Genomic DNA, 6,000 nt, shown 5'->3' with positions numbered 1-6,000 from the left:
CACCAAAGATTTTTATTTTTTAGCCCTATAGGGCGAGACTTCTACCCATCAGGTAGAGACAGCCCAAAATGAAATGAAAGCTTTGTTATTATAGCTGCGGTGTAGTCACTTGCACACAGATGAATATTTTCTCTTGGGATTGAATTTTTGGCAAGGGATCAATAAGCAACTTTATTACTGAGCCATAAAAGAACAATAAAAAAATAAGACTGCCACAAAACTTTTGCTTTTAATAAGGACAATATTATAGCCAGCTCTACAGCACGACACGTCTGGCCGGACAACTGGGGCTCCTTTGGGAGCACAAAGGGGGAAGATTGCCCAGCCAGCAGCTTGGGGCAGTTTTCCTCACCACAGATCCAGGGGAAGCCAGATTGCCTCCCATGGAGAATCAGGGGGATGGTCTGTCATCATGCCCTGTGTCTCCAGGTTCCCACTGTTCCTCAGTTTCCTTAGAACCTCAACCCCTGAGCTCCTCCAATGCACAAATCCCCCAGACAGAGAGATAAGCCAAGCACAGCCGCAGCCCCCAGCGGGGGAAGGGACCAGCACTGCTCGAGTCCAAACTCGCGGCGAGAGGGGCAGTGGCGGCGGTGTCTCCGGTGCGGGAGGGTGCAGAGGGAGTGCAGAGCAGAGAGGGAAGAAGGGAGGAGAGGAGAAATTTTTCGTAGCTGCGCGGGCGGGGAATTCAAAACAGCCCGCGGTGCAGGCGAGAGGGGGGACAGCGGGAACAGTGCAGACACGGGGCGGCGGGGGCGCGGGTGCAGCGGCCAGGCGTCCCGAGCGTCCCGTGACGCGTTCGGTGTCGAGAATCCGTGAAGCCGCAAGAGCGGCCACCCAAGAGGCGGGGGGCAGCTCCCTGACCGCGGCAGCCAGACCCGCTGAGGAAATAGCAGAGGGACAGTGAGAGGCGTCCCTCGCTGCAGCTCAGGCGATGGGCACGCGCGTGAAGGTCGAGGAAACCCCGACAGCCACGGGTGGAGGGGATTTTTCACATCTGGAACGTGTGGGACGGGACGCAGGCGGGGCGGGGCCGGCGTTCGCGGGCTGTGAGTGCTGGAACAGAGCCAGGAGAGGGGTAAAGCGAGATGGGAGACATTGGGGCCAGAATGGGAACAGGAAGGTGGTTACGTCAGTCTGGGGGGGACGGCAGTGGCTCTGAATCAAAGGCGGTGCGAGCCAGAGTAAGGCGAAAGCACAGCCAGGACCAGAGAAGGAGCGTCCACACCCCCAGGGTAACGCAGGCAGGGATGGGCCGTGGCCAGGATGACTCAGGGCACGGGTCCGTTGCAGTTCCCATGGCAACAGCGAGCATAAACCCACAGCCACCCCTGCCAGCTTCAGACACGGCCAGAACAGAATAGTTATTGCAACAAGAATCATTACACATGGATCAGTTGTTAGAAGAAATGTTAGACTGAAAGTTTATCAGGAATTATTACGGGGTTTGCAAATGTAAATCAATTGTCAGAAGAATTGCACAAATGTTATCGGAAGTGCAAATTGGAGAGCAGAGTGCACGGAACCGTGGCGCAGGGTCTCTCGCATCTCGAGCGCGGCACGGGCACAGACAGCGTCAGCGGCGGCGGCGGCCGCCAGCCAGCCAAGTGTCCACAGAGTGCGCGGCGACCGCGGGGGGGAAATGTTTAATGATCACTTGTGTATTTTGTTATTTCTTTGTGTAATGATACAAAGGATGGTTGTTTCCAAATTCTTTCTTTTACGTTTACCTATTTAAGTGTTTTATAAATGTTATTGTTAAGAAATTTTATCATGTTATCAGGTGAAGCTCTGCGCTTTATTTTTTCATAGCGAATTTTCCTATGTTTTATTGTTGTTTATGTAATCTCATCCAGGTTACATGTCATTCTGAAGTCTCATTTTGGATTTTAACTATGTCGTGCATTTTTCTAGGTGAACTCTCTGGTTTGTTTTTATATCTCTTGTGAGTGGGATCATTGCATTTCTATTTCTTATTGTTCTTGAATGTTTTTCAGAAGGTCTCAGAGACAGGTACCTGAAGCATTCTGACAGCCTTTTGTAAATGTTAATCTTATCATTTCTTCCAATTGAAAAACATCCTTTTCCTTCAAAGAAGTTTCAAGAAGAATGAATCCTCGTGTCCTTTAATCAATTTATCAGTTTGAACTTCGAGTGTTTATTTTATATGAAAATGTTATAATGAGTTGTTATGTTTTAAGTATCATATATGTATTGTTGGTATAAGCTTTGTTTAAGATAGTATGTTAAAGAGCATCACTCCAATTTAAAGTTTGGGTTTTGGCCAGGCCCTGATTTTAACTTGGACGGATGAGTTTTCCAGCAAAATTCAGAGGTTTTTGCACAAAAATGAATGTTATATAGATAATTTTGATCCATCAATTCGATCCTACAAATTTGACAGCTGACACAGCTTTGGGGTGAGACTTGTCAGCCCTGCCCGGGAAGGGATGCCAATTTTCACTGGAAAAAAATGTTTCAGCTGTTTGCAGACTCTGAACCGCTGGCACAATGTTTCTGATAATCATGCTTTGTTCAATTTCATATATGTTATTTAGAATCTTTCTGTTGAACTCTTTTGAATTGTTACTGATTTTGATAAGTTTTCTGCATTTTATTATTAAGGTATTTTGTCTTGTTCTATATTATGTTTTATATTTTAACCTTCTTGTTTCAAAAGAAAATAAGAGAGAAAAAAGAAAAAAGGTGTAAAGAGAAAAAAGAAAAGAAGTGAAGAAGTGCCTGAAATAAGGCTGGAATAAGCAATGAAGATTTTGTATATTTTAATCTTTTGAGATAATTCTTTTGTAGACTTGATTTCGTTGATTGTCGAGGAAAATATGAGGAGAGTGCCAGACACTGGACGGATCAGATTGAAAAAATCAGTCAAGTTAATAACTTTGAGCAAGGATCATGGTAATGTTCTCATAGAAGTTTAAAGTAGGTATTTGTTTTTAGCTTACAGGCCCTCAAAAAGTGTTCTTATAGATTTTGAGATAATGGCTCAGATCATTGTTAAGGCAAACACCAGATTGCTGACAACGTCAGGCAAAGATTTCTTAATCATTCATTTACATTTAAAGAAAGAAAAAATAAATATTTTGAGTGGACAATCCAAAGTCACAAGATTTTTCAATCACATTGTTAGAGTACTCAGAAGTTCGCACAGTTCATTTTTTAGCTCACAAAACGTTAAATGCAAAAATAAGTTTTAGAGAAAAATCAAAAATAAGTTAGGAATCAATAGAAAAGATGGCAGTGTTTACCGATAGTTCAAGGAAAGCTCACAAATCACATGGAAAATTCCAAAAATAGAGAAATGGGAATCAGATGTAAAAAATGGTACAAGGTTCACCACAAATTGTAAAATCAGTAGCAATAGTCAGAGTTTTTCAGTTATTTCAGAAGCCATCAATCTGATCACAGATTCGGTGTATATTGCAAATGTGGCCAAACAATTAGAGGAATCACTTTTAAAACATACGGACAATGAAGTTTTATATTCATATCTATTATGCATTAAAATAATCCTAAAAGACAGAGAACATAAATATTTTGTTATGCACATCAGAATGCATTTTTCACTTCTGAGGTTTTTAGTAAAAGTGAATGTTCATGTAGATAGATTTACAGTGTCCATCTCACAAACACTGCCAGACATTTCTGAGCAAGAAAAATTGAGCCATGCATTTTTTCACAAAAACATACAAACATTGATGGAATCCTTTCGCTTTTCTGAAGGTCAGGCAAAGGAATTCATCAGTGCTTGTCAGAGTGTCAGTTTGTACAGCGTCCTGTATCTACAGGAGTGACCAATTTGAGAGGTTTGAAAAAGTCTTCAGCTGAGGCAAACTGATGTCACAAAATATGCATCTTTTGAGAGGCTGGAAAACATTTGTGTTTCAGTTGATATGTTTTCACATTTATGTTTCAGTTCACACATTTCCAGGAGCAATTTTTGGATCATGACTTACAGGAGAAACCACAGAATACATCATACCTTGAAATCCATTTGGATAAACAGACAAGGAGGAGACAGGAGCAACATCTCACATGCAGTTGAACAAAGTTTTGTATGTGAATTATCAGACATTTTACAAACAGTGCACGAGCAGAGCTAAGGGAAAATTATTTAGTTTTGATCAAAAACCCAGAGTCAGGACAAATTGAAAATCCATTTACATTAGTAACTTGGGCCAAGTGTTTTGTTTGTGTTTCTATAGAACGAGGACCGAAGTGGGTGTCGGCAAGGCACGTGAAACCTTATCGGGTGCAGATGCTAGTGAACGTGGACCAGAGAAGCAGAGAAGCAAGCACGCAGACGAAGAGGGACGGCAACCCTGCAGACGTCTCGTCGGACAGCGATTGGCAATGCAGAGACTTGGGGTTTTCTGGGGAATCAAATGTTGTTTGGGTGTTGCTGCATTGCGGGGTTTCTCACAGAGGTTGGGGACACGGACATGGGGTTCAGACAGATAGTGTTCATGTGCTTCATTCCCTTGCTTGTTGCCTTGGGCAATGGGACAGGCTTGCCCATGAGACAACCAAGGGAAAAGGTGTGGGAGACTTTGGCAAAAGCAGCGGGTCTGGACAGCATTTGCCTGACCCATTCAGAACTGGAGAAACAATTTTCAACATGCTTGGTAGGTGTGCCAGTGCAGGAATGACCAATTCCAAGGGACATCCCTCCAAAAGGTTCTGAAGTCCTTTTCGGATCCTGTGGAAGGATGGCATGTTTGGACACAGTTCCTTCCTGTGGCTCACTTTGAACCTCCAGAGTTGGACATTTTTTGGGTCGACAAAAATGGAATTTGGTATCAAATTCAATCCATTGAGAGTGGCGAAGATGGATAATCATATAGTAGATATCATTCCAAATCAGTTCTTTTACAGAAATGCGTCATCCTGGTGCAGTTACACCAAAGTGACGAGCAAACTATCCCTTCAACACCCAGCCAATTTACCAAAGGGAGTGTTTTTTGATTTGCGGGGACAGAATTTGGCCTGCTATCCCTGCAAAAGTCAAGGGCAGTCCATGCAGCATTGAGGAACTTGCATTGATAACGCCTGATTTGAGAACTTTAAAGGAGCAGACACACAGGAAAGAAAAAAGATCCTTTGAACAATATAGCCAAATTGTGATAATGATGTTTGTACTTGGGACAAGGCTCGGAGAATTGCAGTAGCAATTTTCTCACCCCAAACAGCGTTAGGGGTGGCCTTGACACAATTGGACCACATAGCATGCTGGTTGAGTAAACACTGTCGTGCCATTTCGTCTGCACTGAGTGACATGTTAACAGATGTCAGCAGTGCAAGACAAGCGGTGCTTCAGAACAAGGCAGCAGTTGGTTATTTGCTGCTGTCACATGGGCACAGATGTGAAAAATTTGAGGGGATGTGCTGCATGAACTTGTTTGATCATTCAAAATCTATTCATTAAAATATAAAACAGATGCAAGGTAGCATCAGCAAATTGAGAAAAAAGAAACTTACAGGATTCTGGTGAGATGATTTCATTGGCTTTTTTAATCTTTAACCATTGTGGAAAAAAAAAAAAAAAACTTTTTAAAATAGTGATTTATATTCTTATAGGGTTTGTAGTTCTACTTGTTCTGCCATGCATTTTCATGTGCATTCGAAGAGCCTTGAACAACATGGCAAAGCAGGTGTTCCTGGTTCAAACAGAGAGGGGAGATGTGGGAACTCAAAATGTCTCTCAGACATTTTTAGAGGTTCCAGGCCTTGGTCGGAAGCATTCTAGACCCTGGCAGACAACTGAAAAACAGCTGTGATTTTGAGTTTGAGCCATGGAATGAATTACCAACTTTGGAGGTGGAACAAGCAGTCACAAAAGGTTAGATAGTATAGTAAAAGTAATTACAAAGTAGAGGGGAAATTTTTTTAGTATTGTACAGGGGGTTTTAACACTTGTACAGGGGGGTTTTTACTTTGTACATGGGGGTCAGAAGTTCTAAGATGGAGGAAAGTGGGCTGATC

The sequence above is a fragment of the Lonchura striata genome, chromosome 12, assembly GCF_046129695.1.
Source record: "Lonchura striata isolate bLonStr1 chromosome 12, bLonStr1.mat, whole genome shotgun sequence".
Lineage (NCBI taxonomy): Eukaryota > Metazoa > Chordata > Aves > Passeriformes > Estrildidae > Lonchura > Lonchura striata.
This window is presented reverse-complemented; position numbering follows the sequence as displayed.